This window comes from Pleurodeles waltl, chromosome 3_1 (genome assembly GCF_031143425.1).
Source record: "Pleurodeles waltl isolate 20211129_DDA chromosome 3_1, aPleWal1.hap1.20221129, whole genome shotgun sequence".
NCBI classification, from domain to species: domain Eukaryota; kingdom Metazoa; phylum Chordata; class Amphibia; order Caudata; family Salamandridae; genus Pleurodeles; species Pleurodeles waltl.
In genome coordinates, this window is record NC_090440.1 from 1,738,898,352 (window position 1) to 1,738,919,984 (window position 21,633).

The following is a 21,633-nucleotide window of genomic DNA, read 5'->3' on the forward strand; positions in this document are numbered from 1 at the left end:
TAACAAGGCGCAGCGTGCATAGCTGCAGTGCTCGCTTTGTCAAAGGCAACTAGCAAAGAATATTGAGGTCATGCTGTTGAGGACAGATCATGGCCAGAGGCACTTGATGGTTCAAAGTCTGCTATACATACAGAGTTTTGGGGGCACGATCTGCACCCAGAGATGCCTATTCATTGCTAAAGGTCATGAGAAGTGGGTTCTGAGTGCACTGGTGCAAGGCTGTGAGCAGTGGGTTCTATAGCACAGGGGTTGTATGATAGTTGAGAATAGGGTGTGGCAGGATGTCATACCCTACAACCAGAACCTGCTGTACATTACCAAAGTTGACAAACAGTGGGGTTTGGAGATAGAGGTGCTGATCAGAACATATTATCCAAAGCAACTAGAACCAAAGGGCATGCACGCTGGGGTCTGACAATATAGGGTAGATGCAGGACACTGCTGCAAATTCTGGAGGCACAGAGACTTGGTGCAGGCGTAGTCCAAGACTGAAAGCTAGGCGCTCAGAGATGAGGAACGTGTATGCAGGGTGTTCTGCATTAGTTAGGGAACAAAGTACATCATTAAAACAATTTTAAACAACCATTGAAAAACGTAGGTTTTGTTTCATAGCCATAAAGCCTTTTCAATAGATGTTTTTCAGAGGAATATATGTGACTATACATTTTTCCATCTACCAGGCCACACTGCATTTAACCTGCTCTCACAAACGAAATCTTGCGACTTGCTCCAGGCCTTGTGAAAAAAAATTTAAACCCTCCCTTCTTTTTTTCAGAGGCTTACATTGGATCACATTTTTTAGTTTCACTGTGTTTCCCATGCCCAGAGACAATAATGCTCGTGGTTTGCATGATATATATTTCCTACCATTACATGAAATTACATTCACCTGTACCAATTTCCAAGTAAAGAGCAACTGTAATCCGCACTAGATTGCGGGTATAGATGTTCTATGAACAATGCCAGATTGCAAGAATTGTGCCCAGATAAGCCACCGTAGACTGCAGGCACAAGCCACAACTGTTAGGTGCTAGAACAGTAGCACTGTACACAGAAACGATGCTAGCTAATGCCAAACACGAAAATGCAATAAAATGTACCATATGGCGGGCAATGAGACAACAAGTCATTTGAAATCTCTGCTACACTGTCTGGGACCTGCTGATCCACACTAAATATTAAACATGTGTGCTATATACTGTTCCAATCACACAGCCTGAAACTGTAAACCATACTTTAATACTGAGTATTTCTACCATCGACAATGGCAGACAAAGCAAAAGAGCCTACAAAACTAGACCATATTCAAGACACAAAAACCCTGGACCCTAGACCCTACCATGTGAAGCAATATCCTGATCACTGTTTAGCACAATTTATTCCAGACACAAGGGCGCCTAAACTAGGGAAGATCCCTACTGTAACCCAGAGGTATACCCACTGATATACTCCACATTTTATCAGAAAAGAAATTGTGCTTCTAGCTCAAACTGATCAAAAGTTACTAAAACTGCAGTGACGCATTGATGCACAGTGGAAGGTCACTGGCAAAGGTTGGCTGCTCACCTTTCTTTTGCTCATTGTTATATTTGGGTGTCAAATTATCCAAATGAGGAGAAACTTTAGCACACACAGCGTAAACAAGTGTAAAAAAGACAAAATAATGAAATACTACACAATCACAAAATGTGCCACAGTGCAGCTTTTCTTGCTGTGTAATTTAGTCAACTCTTCTATACAATTTGGTCCTTCCCTGCCACATAATTCTAGTCTCTCTGGGGTAAACCTCACCGCCTCTGCTTTCTGATCCCCTGGCTTCTTCCAGCGAATGGAAATCACACAGCCTCTTTTATCTGTGTTCCATATATCACAGCTAATTATAATCAAATAACAAGAAAGTTTGGCCACAGAAATCCCTCTTTGCACGGACCTGATTTATACCCCGTCAGCGTGTTCAGACAGCAGCAGCAGGTGGGATTGTATTAATGCCTAATGAATGTTCCGCCGCGTGAAAGCTGGGAGAAATGGGGATAAATGATCCAGCGGCTTATTAGAGTGAGAAGAGCATGCAAAGCAGCGGGGGAGCACCGCATCTGGTAGGCATAGAGTGTCCGGTGCGCTGTGGAGCCGGGGCACCCACTGCCTAACGAAAATGAGGCCGGGGGGGGGGGGGGGGGGGTGCCACCCATGGACGACGATTCACCGAAACACCAGGGGTAGTGGAAGTGACATCACACGCCCTTTCACCGCTTTCACTTACACACACATACTTACACATACACACAAATTCACACTTACCTACACTCTCTCTCACATAAAAACACACTCTCCCGCAGGCAAGCACACAATTACATTTAAAAGCATTTTCTGCTTACTTCAGCTGCCATGGAAGGGCACATTCCAGCTAATCGTACTCCATTTTATTTCACTAATAATGAAAAATATGTTATAATTCACTATTAGTATAATAAAGAATTGACAAACAACGAAGAGAATGGAGCCCCAACTTGCGTCCATAAGGACGAGGTGCCATTGTGTCCCTGACACTGAATTTGCCTCCTCTGACACCAGGAGTCACTAGGACAGTGCCAGGTGTAGCAAAGGGCAAGCTACGGGTCGCAACTGCGACCTCTGGCGACTCCTAAATGACGTACATGGTGCCACCTGGAGTGTCCAAGGGTGAAATACCCGTCTACAGATTCAGTGGATTTTTAAGCGAATTTTAATCCCTACCCCAAATGCAGGAACATGGCGTTTACAGCAAACGGGATTGTTAAAACTGTTAGAACAGCTGCCAGGTTAAGCATCAGATGTTTGGTCATGTTTAAAGATTTGTTCGGAGGGCACTCTATTTGCATCTGCTGTGCCTCTTCATGAACAGCAGGTAGATCTTGCTGTGGCACCGTCCGTGCCCTATTGGGAGTGGAATAAACAGCCAGGGTCTCAAGGTGGCACTGGTTCACCAAGTTATCACTATCTCTTGTTTCTTTCTTCCACCATGGGAGGGGACAATGTCTCATTGTCCTCTGTAGGCTTTGTGGGGAAAGGGCACATTAATTCAATTTCCCGGATCGTCCACCAGGACCTCGGTAGTTCCCTGCCCTTTCCGCACACTCGGACTATCATTTTGAGATGGGGAACGTCATCCAGACCAATAACTTTGAGTGAAATATGCAAAGTCGCCATTACAAGTCTGTCTGAGTCATTGGTCCTGTAACTAATGCTAGAGGGCCAGCAGCATCGCCTGGTCACCGCCCACCAACTGCAGCAGTCTAAGGGAAGCAGACGCCTCCCCCTACCCCGTACTAGACAGACACAAGTGTGCTCTGGGAAACCCATGACCTACCACCACATTCCCCACTCCCCAGCAGTGCTTTACATGGAAATATAAAAGTGCAGGTACTCACTGTTCAGAGTATCTGTTTGCTCCTGAGAAGTGCCTATACTCTCCTACTAAAGGTACTGCAACATTGCTAAAAACTGCAGTTACTCTCCCTTTCAAATTAAAGAAGTGCTGGTACTGAGTACCGGGCGGTACCTGCCCATTTGAAGCACTGACAACAGCACTGGAGCAGACACTTTCCATCTGCTCTGAACAGAAAGTCAGAGTTCTTTTTACTGAAATGATGCAAAACTCCTGGTAAACAAAACAGTAAGTCCGAGTCAGAACAATTGTTCCCCATTTCAAGGGAAAGAAACTTTATTACGCCTCAATTCCAGCACAGTATTTTCACACCAAAGTCTGGCCAACTCGTAATAAGGGTTTTGCTCCCCCTGTTGCTCCTACGACTGCCTCGCCTCCACAGGCTGCAGGACTGCGCAGTCAGTACCCAGAGCCTCCCATCTGCTGCAGACAGTGGCTCACGGTTTCTGCGCAGCTGAAAACACTGACGCTCTCATTCCTGCACTTCGGGTTGGCGGTCTTACCACCACAGTCCCGGGGGTAAAGACAGCTGCATACACCACCAGTCCCACCGGTGAAGTTGGACCAGCACGGCATGCCTAAAACCACCAGTCGTATTACGAGGCAGCAAACCGCCAGGCTTTTCGTGGTAGTAGCCCTGCCATGAAAACCCTGGTGGTAATGCACCCAGAGACAGGAATCCCCATTCCTGTTGCTGGCACATGCATCCACGTACGTCCAACACTTGCGGACACACACCCCCACACGTCCACACACTTGAAGACACACCCCCACCCAACCGCACACATAAATACAGACACCCCCACCCGCTCACACACAGACACGCACCCCCACCCAACCGAACACAGACACGCAACCCCACTTGCTCGCACGCATACGCACCCCCTTTGCATACATTCACACACACACCCCTCTGCATACATTCACACACACACACCCCCTCCGCATACATTCACACACACACTCTTTGCATACATTCACACACACACACCCTCTGCATACATTCACCTCCCCCGCATACATTCACACACACACCCCTCTTCATACATTCACACACTCGACCAGGCACGTATACAGTCAGGCGCACACCACCACGCCTGCATACAGTCACACACACACCACCACGCACGCATACAGTCTCATACACACCACCACGCACGTATAGTCACACACACACACACACATGCATCTACCCCCCCACACACACACAGACACACACACTCCCTTCCGGTCAGTCCATCTACCTTTCTGGGCCGCACAGCAGCCCACATCGAGGTGGTCGTCCGGCATGGTGTGAATGTCGGCAGTTCCACCGTCAGTGCCACACCGCTGTGCAAGGAATGCAGTGTCATATTACTAATTGTAATATGATCGGCGGAGTACTTCGGGCGTGGTGGTGTTGGAACCATCCCTCACACGCCGTCGGTCAGGCCGACGGTGTCGGATTTCTGCCTTTTTATGGGCAGAAATCCTTTGGTGACACCTAATATGGCAGTCACTGTACCGCCATCACTGGCGGTCTTTTGGCGTCCGCCAGCACCCCATCTTGCCAAAAGACCGCCAAAGTCGTAATGAGGGCCTGAGTTTTGGAACCTGTGTTAAAAGACGCCTTAATTTGTGAGATCTGAACAGAAGCACTACATAAGAGAGAAGCCATATGGCATTCTCTGCCGACAGGCCAGAATGGTTAAGTGGCAGTATTGTGGCTTGTGGCAGCAAACCAATGTGTAAATGAGCACGTGGGGGGTAGGTGCAATGCCCATTGAGCCTGGCTAAAATTAAAAGTAAGCACTTGCAATGCAATGGGTCTCGCATTTGCTGCAGAAGAGCTATTGGTGCTGTAAATTCCTAACTGGACTTTTTTTGTCACATAAATTGAAAATAAAAAGTAAAACATTTGTTGACACAAGCAAGCCGTTTCAAAGCACCATGGCCGCCACAAGCATGAGCGCGAAGGAGAGACACAAAAGGAAAAAGAAGTTTGCTCACAGGCAAACATAGCAGTAATAGTGCAATTATCCACGTAACAGGGTCGTTCTTCAAGGTGGTAGCAACATCTTCCAAAAGAGGGACAAATGTAAAGCATTTACAAATGATAACAAAGGATTTTTGAAAACCAACCCCATTAACGAGTGAAAATGATGGGTGTGAGGTGGACGTGGTTAAAAGCCCACAATGCTTAAAACAGGTCAAAGCGCTTGCGGGCTCAACCCAAAAAACCTATACTAAGTGCCACTGTTCAAGGGATGTATGGCACTCCGACGGCATGGTAATGATTTTCCCAGACCCAGTGGGTGATTGGAGCCTCTTTCTAGTAGAATCTGAAATGCCTGGGTGTGCAGTTCTGAGCAGCCTTCCCAAGGGCTTCAGGGAGATTAGGGAGCTTTGGATGTTAGTAGGAGAACTGTGAGGATGAGTAGATACTGCTAAGAGGAGCTGCACTGTGCAGCTTGCGAAGAGATGGAGAAATGTCTAATAACTATGTTTAAACGCAAGCCAAGGGCATATGGACATTTCTATGGAATACACAGCAACAAATGAACATCATGGGACAGCCACTATTTTCTGACTGATGAGAAGAAGAATGTGTGAAATGGGCGTGGCAGAAAAGGGTTGAGTCATGAAGGGCAGAGTCATGAGGGGTGGTGTCAATGACAGCCAGTTCATTATTTCTTTAGAAACTCTGTTCCCAACAGGCTAGGTAACAAAAAAATGACAGTAAACCTGTCTCAGTTTACTTTATTGGTCACAAATAAACAACATTTTAAGGTGAGAAAGTTAAGCACTGAGTTAAGGGTGCGGAAAAAGATGAGGGGACTGTAAAGGGCCAGTTGTTGTAGGAGAATAATTAAGAACACTTTTGAAAAGCTGTGGCCTCTGGAAATAAGGATCTGGTTGTGCACAAGTAGCCTAGAATAGTTATTGGGTTCCTCCCCTTGCTAAACTTGGTCTTGAGGCCCCTCTTTCTCCTGGCCTTTCTGCTCCTCCTCATCTTTCCCCCCCTGGCAATTCTCTCTCTCTCTTATACCGGGTCTTCTGCATCATGTCCTCATCATCCTCATGTAGTCCTCCTCCAGGTCCTTATCCTGGTCCTGTCCTCTGCCTATCTCTTCTGCTCCTGCACCTCCTCCTCCTATTGGTTATACTTCTGGTGCTCTCCTGGTTCTTCTCCTTCTAAGGATCTTGATTATCATTTTCCTCATCCTTGTTCCTCCTCACACTCCTTGTTCTCATCTGGGCCCTGGTCTTGTTCCCCCTGACCCTCCTTCTCCTGCTCCTTCTCCTCAACCTTGTGATCTGTCTCCTGGTGATCCGCCTCCTGATCCTCATCCTGGTTCTGCATTGGTCCTCATGGCACTGAGCCGGTCTTCTTGATCCGAGTCCTCCTGCTCCACCTTGCCTTGATCGTCTAGGTTCTCATAGTCCTTCTTATCATGCTCCGGTTCTCCTGGTCTTTGTCTACATGGACACTGGTCCCGGTTCTCCTGACCCTAGTTTTTCAGGTCAACTGACCCTTCATGTCTTGACTCTAGTTCTCATCCTCCTGGTCCTCTTGATTCTGGTCCTACTCCTTTGCATCTTTGTCCTTCTCCACCTGGTTTTCCTCAGACTCCAAGCCGTGAACTAGTCCTGGTACTCCTACACGTTTGGTATTTTACTTTCGTCTCCTCCTCATCACCACACACCATCTGGTCCCCTTTCCCTTCTCCTACTTTACATCCTCCCACTCAGCTTCCTGGTCCTCTTCCCACACCGTCACTGGTCCTCTTCCTGAGACAGGTCTCACTGGTCAGCCTCCTGGTCTTAATCTGCTTCTCTTAGCCCTCCTTCTCCTCTGGTAATAGTCCTCCTCCCCACCCTCCTTGTCTACCTCATGGTCCTACTCCGAAGCCCACTCTCAGCCCTCATGCTCAACTGGTTCTACTGGTCCTGGCCCTCCCGCCAGTCCTGATTCCCCCAGATTCTGATCTTCCACTTGTTTTGGTCCTTCTGGCATTGGTCTTCCTCCAGGTCCTATTCTTGTTCCTAGTCCTTCTAGGTCTGCTGTTGGCCCTCCTATTCCTTATCTTCCTGGATAAGATCTTGTTGGTACTGTGTACTTCTTCAGAGAGTCCTTGTTTCAAATGGCCATATTTTGCATGGTGTATGCCTAGAATGTTTCCTTGACTGTTTTTGCTGTCCGTAGAACTCTGTGCACATTACCCCTGCAAGCCAGTGATAAAGTTCCTGTGGTCCTCCTTTTAATCCTCTATTTGACCTATTCAACTTACCTATAAGTCCTTAGGACATGGTGCAAAAGTGTACCCAGGACCTGTAAGAAAAATAACACCAGTGGGCTGCAACATCCATTGTGCCATTCAGTGCAGTAACACTTCAAACATGACTGCAAGCATGACATTGTAGCCTGGCTCTGCAGTGCTAATCCTGCAAATTCAACCTAACAAAATACCCAATTTTGACGGGCCTGAACATAAGCCCTCCTTTTAAATATTAATAGGTTACTCCTAAGTATGCCTAACTTCCCATGAGGCAGGTTGATTTGTATTTAAAGTTAGAGCATGTAAAGGTTTCATGGTAATAATGTCCTAACAGTATAAAAGCTCCAAACAATGTTTTCACTGTAGCAGGGTTGACTGTTCCATAGGAAAGCACTGAGATAAAATATTGGATTTAAAAATGTTTTCTCCGCTAGGAAAAAGCTACAGAGTTAAATCTTGGACTTTTAAAAATATTTATTACACACCCAATTCATTGGTGATGTTGAATGTCTAATAAGTATTGTAGAAGAGGTACTTTCAGAATGTTACCTATTCCCTGGCTATAGCTTCTGGGGGCCCATTTCCATGAGCTTCAAACACTAAATAGCCCCTTTGGTAAGGTGTGAACTTTCTCCCAGAGCTGAGACAAACACTTTCAGTGTGGGTGAGATGTGTGAGGAGATGTTCTGTTCCTCTGGCAGGATGATCATCTGAGCTGTGGTCAGGAACTTGGTTAACTTCAAAGTGGCTTAACCTGTCATAGGCAAATGCTAGCTGACACCTTGGTTTGGCCCTTCTTTGTTCCCCCAGGCAGGCACCAATCCCAGTAGAGAGGTGCTGTACCCAGAACTGGTTTAAAGAGACCAAAAAGGAGGGGTTGCTCATTTCCCTGGCCACGTCAGTGGAGTGGGCACACAGATGCCGCACAAGGAGAGAAGGGGTTTTCCATCTTAGATTTAGGCAGAGAGGGGCACTTTGGGATTATTGTGAGTAGGGTACACAAAACGTGCTGCAAACATGGATATTGTTGGCCCTGGGAACATTCACCTTATTGATTAGGGAGGGGCCAGGTGTCAGCCACACCCACAAGCAGGTGCCAGGGATACATGTGGCACCCTCAGTGACCTGTGAAAGAACAGAAGAGGGCAGAACCTGCTGTCTGCGACCTGAGAAGAGCCTATTGCTCTCCCTCTGTACCCAGGACAAAGAAGTGGACTCCAAGGGTCATTACAGTGTCCCCCTGTTCAAGCTACAGGGACAAAACAAACTACAATAGCAGGGCCATTGCCACAGGAGGAATTTGAGGGTCAGGCCAGCCCATATTAATCTTTGTCCCTCCCTAATGACAGAGGCAGCTGGCATAGTATAGAGATGCGGGAGTTCAGAAGGTGAATGAACAATAAAAATGGTTTTAAAATTTGTTTCTATCTTGTTACATTTGCTGAGTTTTCCAAAGACAGGTTAAATTTAAGACTACGTTTTCTGAAACATTGCTGCTTATTCTTTTTTTATAAGGAGATGTGGTTTACTTTTCTTCCTTTGACTGCACAGTGAGAGTATTTTGTAAAGAGAACTATGTGACAATCTTTCTGGAGTACACACAGGGCCAATGGAATTATGCAGCAGAGAAGCCTAATTTATGAAGCAATGTTGGCTAAATTATGTTGCAAGAAAACACAAATAATTCAGCTTAATGCAGCACATTTTGCGATAGTATTGCTTCATTATTTTGTCATTATTTTAAACATTAGCACTGTCTGAGCAAAGGTTTTACATCATTTATACCAGATCCAAATTCAACTGCCAGTAACTGAAAGATGACCAGTCAACCTTTGCAAAGGACCTTCCACAACACTGCAGCACGTGTTGCAGCATTTTTTTTTAGTAACGTTTGATCCATTTGAGCTAGAAACAACATTTGTTTTTAGTTAAAATCTGCTGATTATGCAGCAGATGTTGGTTTATGTGGCAAATGCATCAAATTCATAATAATGTAGAAAACGCCACAGCCGCAGATTCACATAATTCCGGTTTCCTTGTAAACAGGGACTGTGAAAACAAATACTGAAGGATGACAATTTGTTTCCAATTCACAAAAAATTAAATACTTGTAAATTAACTGTACAAATGTTTCAACATATGGCAGCAGTTATGAAAGCACAAATGAAGCACATTGAAGTGTGATGGAAACTAAGGTTGTAATATGATCAAAACAATTCTTAGTGATACTCAAATGTTAAGTACTGTATTGTATTGCACACTTGCATTGCACTTACTACTCCGATGTGGGGCAGAGCAGCGCTTACCTATAGCGGAAGCAAGCTACACCACATAGGGAGGTGTGTGGTTGGAAGAGTGTTGTTTCTTTTGTGATCCTATGTGGGAAGGGTTTCTATGTTGTGAGTGATGACTACTGAGGTGTGGTTATCGTGTTATGAGAAGCAGCACGTAGCAGTGTGGCGGATGATGAGATGTGAGAGACAGACAAGCAGTTTATGGTTTTTCTGTAAGCTGGCAGCTTTGAATAGTTCTGCAGGCCACTTTATGGTTTTTCTTATGATTACAGTCTGCTTACATGGTTATTGCACTGGATAGTCCAAACAGAAATTTTGGGGCAGAATTACTTACATTTCACACAAGGCAACAAGCCAACTTGCTGTGCTGTGTTGCATGAAAGGCAGACAGCAAGAATGCCCCGTATTCACAAAGATATGGCCCATTTCTGCTGTCTCCTAACACTGGCGCACTTTGTGTTGCCTTGTGTCAACACAGGCACTCTTGGGTTATGGTGCATAGGTCCCTATGTTAAATGCAGGAATCGATAACTTGGTGCATAACAACATTCTTTAGAGGCATATTCCTTTTTCTATGTGTGCTGTAGAATACAGCACGCATACAATGAGGAAGTAACAAAGAGAAAAACAAATTATTTCTCCTTGTTACGCCTCATTGGGGAAGGTGTAGCATTTTGCCACATTCCCAGGTTTTCAAGCTTTAGTAAATCTGGGAATGCTACAAAATCCATAGGTGGATGTAGGGATGTGCCCATGCTCCACCTATAGAACCCCTTCCTAATGCAATGTAATGCAAGGCAGTAATATGTGTTACCTTGTGTTACTATGTATTTACTATACCATGCAATGCCACCCATGGTTTAGTAAATAGAAAAAGTGATTTTGTGTTAGGGCTGCACCACAAAAGTAATAAAACACTGATGCAAAATCTTAGTAAATCTGCTCCCTGGTGTATATTCCTAGGCATGAGCTGGCATTGTTGGAGGGTGAGAGAAATGAAGAGATCTGCTGTGATGTGCATTGCTACTTTCATTTCATACCTGAAAGCCATTGTGAGATGAAAAGAAGATGCCATAGAGTATAAATATTTGGGAACTGCAGTTATGGACTATATTAAAGGCCTCCAAATGAGCTGCAGTGTGTGACAGATCTATTAAGTTATTCCATGCCATTTCATCTAGTGATAGCTGGTTTATTGGTTGCACAGTACTGGTGATTGACAACCGTCATAGTATATATGCCTTAATTCAATGTAAGAGGTATAAGTTACAATTGGCTGCTGATAACTGAGTGTTATAGTATTAGTACTAGTGTGGGCCAGAAATGTTACGTATAAACGTATAAAACTGTATAATACCCCGGAGAAGCATAGGTCAGCCTTCCTTATCTCACCTGATTATCAAAAGTAGTTTTCTGGTTGGGTTGTTTCCAATCTTTAGATTGTAAGTTAAAGACCGAACTTCAGGGTGCAACTGTCTTTCTGAGTATGTTAACCGGGTTGCGTTGTAGTATGGTTGTCTTGGAAATAGACATGCTTCAACTGTCTTCTGAAGTGTATATGCACCTGGAAGCTTTAAATGCTAGCTGGCTGTGTGCTCCAGAGCTTGACAGCTTGTACTTAGATAGCAGTGTTTCCTATGGATTTCTTATGGTAAGGTGGTATGATGATAAGTGGTCCAAGCCTGTATCACAGGGTCTTGACTTGTTTGTATTGCTTGAATTTAGCTTGCAAAGGGCCTTGAACATTTCCATTCATGCTAAAGGTAGCCAGTGAAGTGATTACAAGACTGGAGACTCATGGTCCTTGTGTGAAGGCAGAGAAGAAGTCTTGCAGCAGCATTCTGGATGAGTTGTATTTTGCCTATGATGAATGTGGGTGCTGTCAAGTATAGGCTGTTGGCATGGTAAAGCCCGAAGATTACCAGAGTGAGGAGGGCTTACAATTTCTGTTGGTATCCAAGGTAAGGAAGGATGCAAAATAGTGATTACATTGTGTGGAAGGGACTCTGCTTTATGTTGTTAACATGTGGTATCAAATGTAGGTCTGATTCCATGGTTATCCCTAAGTTTCTGACGTCTAAATACTTTTGGAGAAACCTCATGTTCCTCCGGCCATAGCACCATAGGCTGGTATTTTTGCTATTATTGGCAGGTCATAAACTCTGTCTTTGCAGTATTTAGCTTTAGATGGTCATTCATCATCATCATCATTTGAGCTTTATTTTGGCAGCAACTGCCATAAAAGCGGTACAAATACACACATAAGACCATATTTCTCAATACAACATATAAAAATACAATACTAAAAGCCTTAAGATAAAAAAAAATCATATTGCCAAAACCCAGGGCATGCAAATCAGACACCAAATTACTCTACAAAGGGATGCATGTGGCTTAGTTTTTCTTAATATTTGTGAGGCTATGGCATAAAATATTTAACCAAGCTTATATTCTAGATCAAACAAATAACACAATAAACTTGAGCGAATAAATTACAATCCTAAAACCTTAACATTTTTCCCCATACTAGGAAGAAGTCTGGTATAATACAATTATATAGTCAAAATCTAAAAATAACAATATTAAATCAATTAAAAACAAAGTCTCTATCCTTAAATAAATATTGTGTCAAAAAGCTTGCTCTAATACGCCATGTGGCTGCTAGAAGCTTTGCCACAGCACACACCACCAGCCCGTGGGTACTGGTACAACAAATCCTGAGAGCCGAATGGCGATCCCTAATTCCCATAGAGTTACAAAGAGGTCTTATCCAGCGAGCCCTTTGATTTTTATATGCGGGCAGTAGAATAAAACATGGCTAATTGTTTCCCTAGTATTGCACCCCACTGGGCAAAGATCTGACAGACTAACAGTTTGCTTCCATCTGGAAGTAAGATCGCGCACTGGTAGGGATCCTATTCTGAATCTTAGGTAAAATGCTCGTGCCGCAGGATGTAAAATGGTATCAAAAAAATGCTCAAACTCATAATGACACTTAAATGATAAAAAGCTGTTCGTCATACTACCCAACGGAACAGCTGCTAGGGTTGATGTTTGTACACTTATCCAGTATGCATCTTTCAAAATCTGTGGATTTGCAGAAGATGCAAAGGATCCGTCCAATGGGAGCCTAGCCCAAGATTGAGAAAACCTCTTTTTACATACTGGAACCATGGGATTTTTTCAACCTGAGAGTCTCTTAAAAGCGCTCCTAGCCATATCCTATACGGATCTAGCACTGCAGTTGAACAAACCCGAATCCAATATTGCAGCGGTCTCAAGGCGGCAATATCAGCTATAGAATACAAGTTTAAATCCATTTGAATAGGCAAGGTAGGAGAACTCGAGGGAACTTTTAGCAGGGCCTTGATAAAGAGGTTCTCTGCTCTTTCCATAGTATCAAGCTTGCTATGGCCCCACAGCTCAGCACCATACAAAGCACCCACTCTGGCCTGCACTTTATAAATATCCACTGCAGGTGTGATAGGAAAGGTGGGCGTTCTAGCAGAAAATCTCAAAATGCCCCCTGTCTTTAGTTTAAGGCACATAACACCTTTTGTCAGGTGTGATGTCCATTTGAGGGAATTTTCTAGTCTAACTCCCAGATAGTCAAAATCACTGACACATTCAAGAACCTCACCATCCAGCACTATATTCTTCTTTGCTCTAAATTTTGGGTCGCCAAATACCATGCATTTTGTTTTGGTGCAATTTATTTGTAAGCCATATCCTTACAAAACCCCCAAAATCTCTCCAGAAGGCTAGATAATCCAGTGGCAGTTGGGATAAAAGCAAGGTATCATCAGCGTACAGCAAACATGGTGTCTTGATACCACCCAATTTCGGGGCGTCATTTAAGCTATCAAGTAAGTACGGGATACAGGCATTTATAAAAAGTAAGAAAAGAGTTGGAGCCAAAACACATCCCTGCCTAACACCTTTCTGTATGGGAAACTCGACATATATCTCTCCGTCCTTTCCCCACCTTACTCTAGCAAAACTCCCTGAGTACAGCTACAATCAAATTTAACAAGGGGCCCGGGACTCCAATTTTTGCCAGAGTCTCCCATAGCTTGGGACGGGGTACCAGATCAAAAGCAGATCTGAGATCAACAAAGGCGACAAACAGCCTACCACCATCCACGTCCACCACCTTCCATTTGATTGCAAGAAAGCGGAAGACCTGGTCCATCGTGGCTGTCCCTCGCCTAAAGCCCGCCTGCAAATGGCTTACGGACCCATTTTCTTCCATCCAGACTCTGAGCCATCCCAAAACCTGGAAGGAAAAGATTTTCTGGAGATTGTCTAAAAGGCTAAACGGTCTGTAACATCCCGGAGTCGATTTGTCCCCTTTTTTGTAGATAGGGACAATTATTGCACCCTTCCACGATTGGGGAAAGATGTTGCTCTCCAAAATAGCATTTGAGACTCAAATAATATAAGGGCCCCATAGTATCAAATCAGACTTATACAGGTCAGATGGGATGCTGTCTAGCCCAGGAGCCCTCCCTGATTTTTGGGCCATAATAGCAGCCTCTGTTTCTTTCCTAGTGAACGGTGCAATAGTACCTGCCCCATCAAACTTATCCGTATATGCAACCTCTATATCCACTAAGGAAGCAGAATCCTGGCTGTAGAGTTTAGTAAAATAAGAGATCCAAGTCTTTCCAGGGGTGTGGCAATCCGGGCTAGGGCTCAGATTCGTCCTTTTTGGGAAACCAAGGACCAAAATCGCTTTGTATCTGAATCCCTGGCTGCTCCCAGCAAATCTTCCCATATATCCTAAACCCACTGGGCCTTACTAGACATAATTACAGCAGCATGGTCACGCCTTGCCATCATTATGGCAGGTCTATCCTGTTGTCTAACTGCTTCCAAAAGGCCATGCTTGGCCCTCCTGCAGGCATTGTTAAACCATGGATTTAGTTTAAGCGCTCTACGCCTCCTGCTTCCCCTGTTTCCCCTAATAAAAAGGGCCTTCAGGGAAGCAAAGAGCTCAACGTGTTTGGCCTTGATTTGGTCAGCGGAATAGGGGTTGGATACAAGGGCAACGGAATGCCTAGAAACCAAATCAGACATTTGAGCTACTAGGGCTCCTTTTTTCGTGAAAGCCTCCCATCTTAATACACGCTAGAGCGACCTGGTCTATTATATAGGTTAACGCACAAAAGCGGTGAACCCATTTTTGATTTAAATGAAACCGCCAAACTATCAGGTGAATTCACGTAGATTTCCTTCACTTCCCCTATGTCGGAAAGCTTTACCCACGTAATAATACCCCCTCCTGCCCTGCCCGCAGGTGAAGGAATGGCCTCTTTACAGAATGAGATATACCCTTGTCTGTATACATTAGTAGTGGCCCATGTTTCCTGGAAAAGACAAAGACAAAAACTACAGGAGTTGATAACAGAACCCCACTCCGGATCACCAATCTTATTCCATAAGCCCGCTATATTCCAGGAAATTAAAGAAGAGTAGAAAGGCCTAGGTCTAGGATGGATGACAGTGCCAACCTTATAGCGAGGGACTAAGGGCAGGGTTGCAAAATCATCTATTATCCCTGGTATCCCATCCTGAGTGGCACCCCCCACAATGGACTCCTGGGAACTACCCTCAAAGTTCCAACATAAGTTCCCATCCTCGTACAATGGAATAATATTCAGGGGGGCTATTGCTTCTTCCAGTCAATCAATGTCTGATAAATTAGAACTTGGCATTTTGTTTGGAGATTTTGGCCACTTGCCCTGGGTCTCACACTCACTCCAGGGAGTGTCCACAGAAGGGAACGTTGGAATAGGAGAAGATGGCTCGACAGAGCCCGTAGTAACGACTCCACTTACGGGGGTAGCAGATGATTCCTTAGCTAGGGTACCCCCGGCAGGACAATTTGATTGAAGAACAATATTCGATCCATTGCGTAATGGGTTCCTGGCCTCCAGGGATATCAGGCCTTTGACCAGGTCAGGAGTAACTAAAACTAGCTCCACAGTATCCAGGTGGCCTTGCTTACCTATATGGCGCTTAGCAAAAGTGATATCTGAGTAAATAACGGAGCCACATTTCCTGACATGCCTTATCCAGTGGGTGGCCTTGTTCCTTAACGACAAACTATCTTCGTACGTATTTGCTGCTAACTTCGGGACGTTGCACATATAGATTGATTGGTCACTTTTTTAGTTGTCATTTTTCCCTGTAGGTTGACTAGCGGGGGTATTCCGTGGCTCTCCTTTACAGGAGCTAGACTGCAAAGGATGGATGCTACGGCTAAATGCTCTGGAGGCTTTAACAGTTCCCAATGGTGGTCTTGTTTTGGTCAATAGTTTATCGGGCCCTACGCTGGATTCCTTGCTCCAATCTTTAGCAGTAGGTAGGGTGGATTTAAAGCTTTTTTTATACGGAATCTCCCCACCCCTCTTCTTAACTTCCGTGCGAAGTAAGGTGAGAGCCTCAGACAGCATTTGTTTTAGGTCCTTTACCTCTTGTTTTAGATCCATGATTAGGTTGACCACCTCTATCTGGAAATTCCCACCCATAACCTGACTGCTTAACATTTGCAAATTGGGATCCACACAACCTATCTCTAGGTTTTGATCAAGGTCTCCTAATGCAGAAAAGCAATTGGAACAGGGTATATGGTTATTCATCATTCATGTGCTTTATGATCCGAAGGCAATCATGCAGTTTTAAATTGAAGAGGACTTCCAGACCATCCTTTTTGAAAAATGATTTGGGTGTCATCGACATAGTTGTAACACGGGAGGTTGAATGATTTAATTAGGTTTGGTAAGGGGGTTAGGTGGATACTGAATAATAGAGTAGATATGATAGACCTCTGTGAGATGCCATTGTGTTATGTGTGAGATTATGTGAAAGGTGGTACTAACACTAGTTCACAGTCACAGCTGCGAGGCCAAGAATTAATAGGCATTCGCTGAACTCCATTTCACATTTCACATATGGTATGTCAAAAAAGAATTTGCTGTGTGACACAATTGCACAACTGTGCAGGACATCGAGTCACGTTGTTCTTAAGCCAACAACTTTCATGACCTTTTCTATTCCTGATTACATTGGCCAGTGGTGTTGCTTTACATGTTGATTTCTTGCCAACAGAATACTACCTTTGACATTGGGTTTACCTGTGCGGCCTTGGCCCACAGTGCTGATTAAAAGTGTTGTCATTATCTGTGTTTACACATTTCTGATACTGTTGTGATCTGGGGTGCACCCTAAACTGTATGGTATTGCATTATAATATTTGCCAGGGTTGGCCTAGGGTTGACAACATTACGCACTGCATAAAGTTGCTGGGGAGTAACTTAGGATCTCTCCCTAGCCTGCATACCACTGACTGTGCCACCCAAAACTGCTGAGTTTTGGGCGGCAGCACCACTGAATATGGGGAACTGAGTCCAATCCCAAACCACGTGGCAGCTGTCGACCTAACCCTTTCTGCTAGCTAGCAGCACAGATACTGTAAAAGTGATTGTGGCATCCCATCCCATGACACTCTTAGACCCCTCAGGGCAGTCATAGTGAAAACAGATCACGCCCCTTTCTCTCAGTTACAAAAGTCTCGTACATGTAATGACAAGCAGAAGCATATCTCGGTTCAATAGGATTTATTAAAGCAAATTAATTCTACATGAAAAGGCATGATGGAACCAGACACTATTACAACAGTGACCAAGAAAGTGAAACATAGAAATAGTCCCACCATATTTGTCACAATAGTAGTATTAATATTCCTACACACACTACAAAGATTCGTACATGAAAGCAAGTAGCAGTGATAGCCCTGATTCACCCATCAAGTCTGAGAGTGTAGCGCAAGCCCCATACCTGTGTTGTAGGTAAAGGAGTGGTTGGTTAGTCTGCTGAAAATCCTCCTCAGTAACAGAAGAGGAAGCGCCAAGTCTCTGCTGAAACTGCAAAGGTGACGGGCAGCATATGATAACGATCGAACTGGAACGTCCCATCTTTGTTTAACTTTATCTTTATTTTGTTTTTCTTTATCCCAACATTTCTTAGAACCCTCAGCTGCTTGCTTGGTAGGATCCTTATTGGATTTAACTAGTAGGGTTTATTCGGGTCTGGCCCCCAGACTATACCAACCTATACTACTATAGGTCTCAGCGATAATCTTTGGCAGCTCACATTCTGGATCCTGTACTGAAACATCCTGGAGCTGCTGACATACTGACAGAACAACTGCCTCTCCTTTAACGCTGCTTAAAATTATTGAGGACACTCTGGCAAAATTGCCTATTAATTGCATCCCCAAATCCAGAGCAAAGGTAGCCCCAAACTCATCTTGAATTTGCTTCAACATTTCTGGTAAATTTGCAAGTGTCAGTGTAGTGTGTGTAGTAGTATAAAGAGCAGCAAATACTGTTCCCCTTGGTGGGTAGTTGTCTACTGAGGGAACCATCCCAAACGGGAAGCTCGTTGTGAGAATTTGGTGTTTATCTTCGGGTTCCAAATGGGGGAACACTGCTTCCAATGTGCTAATTTGCTGTGCTACCCAAAACAGAATTTCTTCACGTTTGGAGGGTACTTTACCCATTATTGATTGTACTGTTACAGAATTAATCCATGCTTTTGCCAAATATGATTGCGCTGGAGCAACCCTTGCTGTGCAAGAGTTTAATGGCCCCATTATGAATTGGATTAAGCGTCTATATATTTCTACTAAATTAGTGTGTAGGTGGCGTATTTCTGTTACCGCCATTGTATCTGTCTGTGGGTGTGGTGTATGCGTGGACAGCTCTGGCCACATTGGTCCGTCACTTCTTAATGGACCTAGTCTAACATTCTGTTGGACGTGTGGTAGGGCGCCATCAAGCCAATTCTCGTGCTCTTGATAAGAAAGAGGTATTTCTAAGTATGCATATGGTCTGCATTGTACAGGTGCGTTTGCTGGATTGTAATGAGGGTTTCTTTTGTTTTAGCCAAAGTAGAGGTTTGTGGTCTGTATGAACAATAAAGTGAGTACCAAACAGGTATGGTTTAAACTTTTTCAGTGCCCAGACCACAGCAAAGGCCTCCCTCTCTATGGCAGACCAACGCTTTTCTCTAGGGGGTCAACCCCCTGCTGATAAAAGCAACAGGTTGGTCCTGGCCCTCAGTATTAAGCTGTGATAGCACTGCCCCAACCCCCAATTCAGAAGCATCAGTCTGAACTATGAACTTTTTGAAGTAGCAAGGGCTTTTTAGGACAGGTGCAGAGCACATGGCCTGTTTGAGCTCTTCAAAAGCTTTTTGACAGCTAACTGTCCACAATACCTTTTTAGGCATATTTTTACTAGTGAGGTCATTAAGAGGAGCTGCAATGGAGCCATAATTCTTAATAAACCTCCTGTAGTACCCTGTGAGGCCTAAAAAGGCTCTCACCTGGGTTTGAGTTGTAGGGGGAGCCCATTCCATAATAGTCTGGATCCTCCCCTGCAGTGGTGCAATCTGTTCCGCACCTACCAGGTGGCCCAGATAAACCACTTTCCCCCTGCCCTATCTGGCACTTTGAGGCCTTGATAGTGAGGCCTGCCTTTTGCAGGGCCTCTAAAAATTTCCACAGGTGGACCAGGTGATCATCCCAGGTGGAGCCAAAGACAGCTATATCATCCAGATATGCTGCAGTAAAAGCTTCCAACCCAAGCAGGACTGTGTTCACCAACCTTTGAAAAGTGGCAGGTGCATTCTTCAGACCAAAAGGCATCACAGTGAACTGATAGTGCCCTCCAATGGTTGAGAATGCAGTTTTAGGTTTTGCATCTTCTGAATATTTAATCTGCCAATACCCTGCAGTTAAATCAAAAGTGCTCAGATACTTGGCAGAAGCCAGTGTATCAATCAGCTCATCTGCCCTGGGTATAGAGTGAGCATCTGTCTCGGTTACTTGGTTGAGCCCTCTATAGTCAACACAAAACCTCATCTCTCTTTTACCATCCTTACTGTAAGGTTTAGGGACAAGCACCACTGGGCTAGCCCATGGGCTTTCTGAAGGTTCAATCACTCCTAAGTCTAACATTTTCTGAACCTCTTGTTTAATGCAGTCCGTGACATGGTCTGGCTGCCTATAAATCTTACTTTTGACAGGTAAACTGTCTCCAGTGTCGACTGTATGCTCACACCAAGTAGTAGTACCTGGTATCAGTGAGAAGAGTTCAGAAAACTGACTTAAAAGATTTATACAGTTATCTTTCTGCTCAGCAGTAAGACAATGTGCAAGCACTACTCCCTCCACTAAGCCATTAGCTTCAGTGGTGGAGAAGAGATCAGGGAGAGGGTCACTCTCTTCTTCCTGTCCCTCATCAGTTGCCATGAGCAGGGTGAGATCAGCCCTGTCATAGTAGGGTTTCAGGCGGTTGACATGGAGCACCCTAAGGGGACTCCTGGCAGTGCCAAGGTCTACCAAGTAGGTAACCTCACCCTTTTTTTCAACAATGAGGTGGGGTCCACTCCATTTGTCCTGGAGTGCTCTTGGGGCCACAGGCTCAAATACCCACACCTTCTGTCCTGGGTGGTACTGTGTCAGGACAGCCTTCTGGTCATGCCATTGCTTTTGTTGCTCCTGGCTGGCCTGAAGGTTTTTACTGGCCTTTTTCATGTACTCAGCCATTCTTGATCCTAGGCAAAGTACATAATCCACAATGTCCTGTTTAGGAGCTTTTAAAGGCTGTTCCCAACCCTCCTTAACAAGAGCAAGGGGACCTCTCACAGGGTGCCCAAAGAGGAGTTCAAAGGGGCTAAAGCCCACTCCTTTTTGGAGTACCTCCCTGTGAGCAAAAAGGAGGCAAGGTAACAGGACATCCCATCTCCTTCTGAGTTTTTCAGGGAGTCCCATTATCATACCTTTGAGAGTTTTATTAAACCTCTCAACCAGACCATTTTTTTGTGGATGATAAGGAGTAGTAAACTTGTAAGTTACACCACACTCCTTCCACATTGCCTTGAGGTATGCAGACATGAAGTTACTACCTCTGTCTGACACCACTTCCTTAGGGAAGCCCAGCCTGGAAAAGGTTCCCAGGAGGGCCTTTGCCACTGCAGGAGCTGTAATGGTCCTTAAGGGGATGGCTTCAGGGAACCTAGTGGCATGGTCCACTACCACCAGGATAAACCTATTGCCTGAAGCAGTTGGAGGGTCCAGGGGGCCAACTATGTCAACCCCTACCCTTTCAAAGGGCACCCCAGCCACAGGAAGTGGAATTAAGGGGGTCTTTGGAGTGCCACCAGTCTTGCCACTGGCTTGGCAGGTCACACAAGAGCAACAAAACTCTTTAGTGTCCTCTGACATATGAGGCCAGTGAAACAGGGGAACAAGCCTGTCCCAAGTTTTAGTTTGGCCCAAATGCCCAGCCAAGGGACTGTCATGTGCCAAGGTAAGAAGAAACTCTCTGTATTACAAGGGAATGACCAATCTCCTGGCAGCTCCAGATTTAGGGTCCCTTGACTCAGTATACAAGAGGTTGTCTTCCCAATACACCTTATGGCTATCACTGACATCCCCATTCTGCTGTTTGACAGCTTGCTGTCTCAAACCCTCTAGTGTGGGACAGGTCTGCTGCGCCACACTCAGCTCTTCCCTAGCAGCCCCCCCTGCATCCAAAAGCTCAGCAGTGTCTGCTGCTAGCTCATCTGGTTTAGGTTCTGCACA

The 21,633-nt window shown here is 44.9% G+C and overlaps 1 protein-coding gene across 1 annotated transcript in view; it reads right to left on the minus strand.

Moving 5' to 3' along the window:
- Positions 1-21,633, minus strand: part of LOC138285560 (uncharacterized) — a 999,550-nt gene that overhangs the window by 456,625 nt on the left and 521,292 nt on the right. The window lies entirely within an intron of this gene.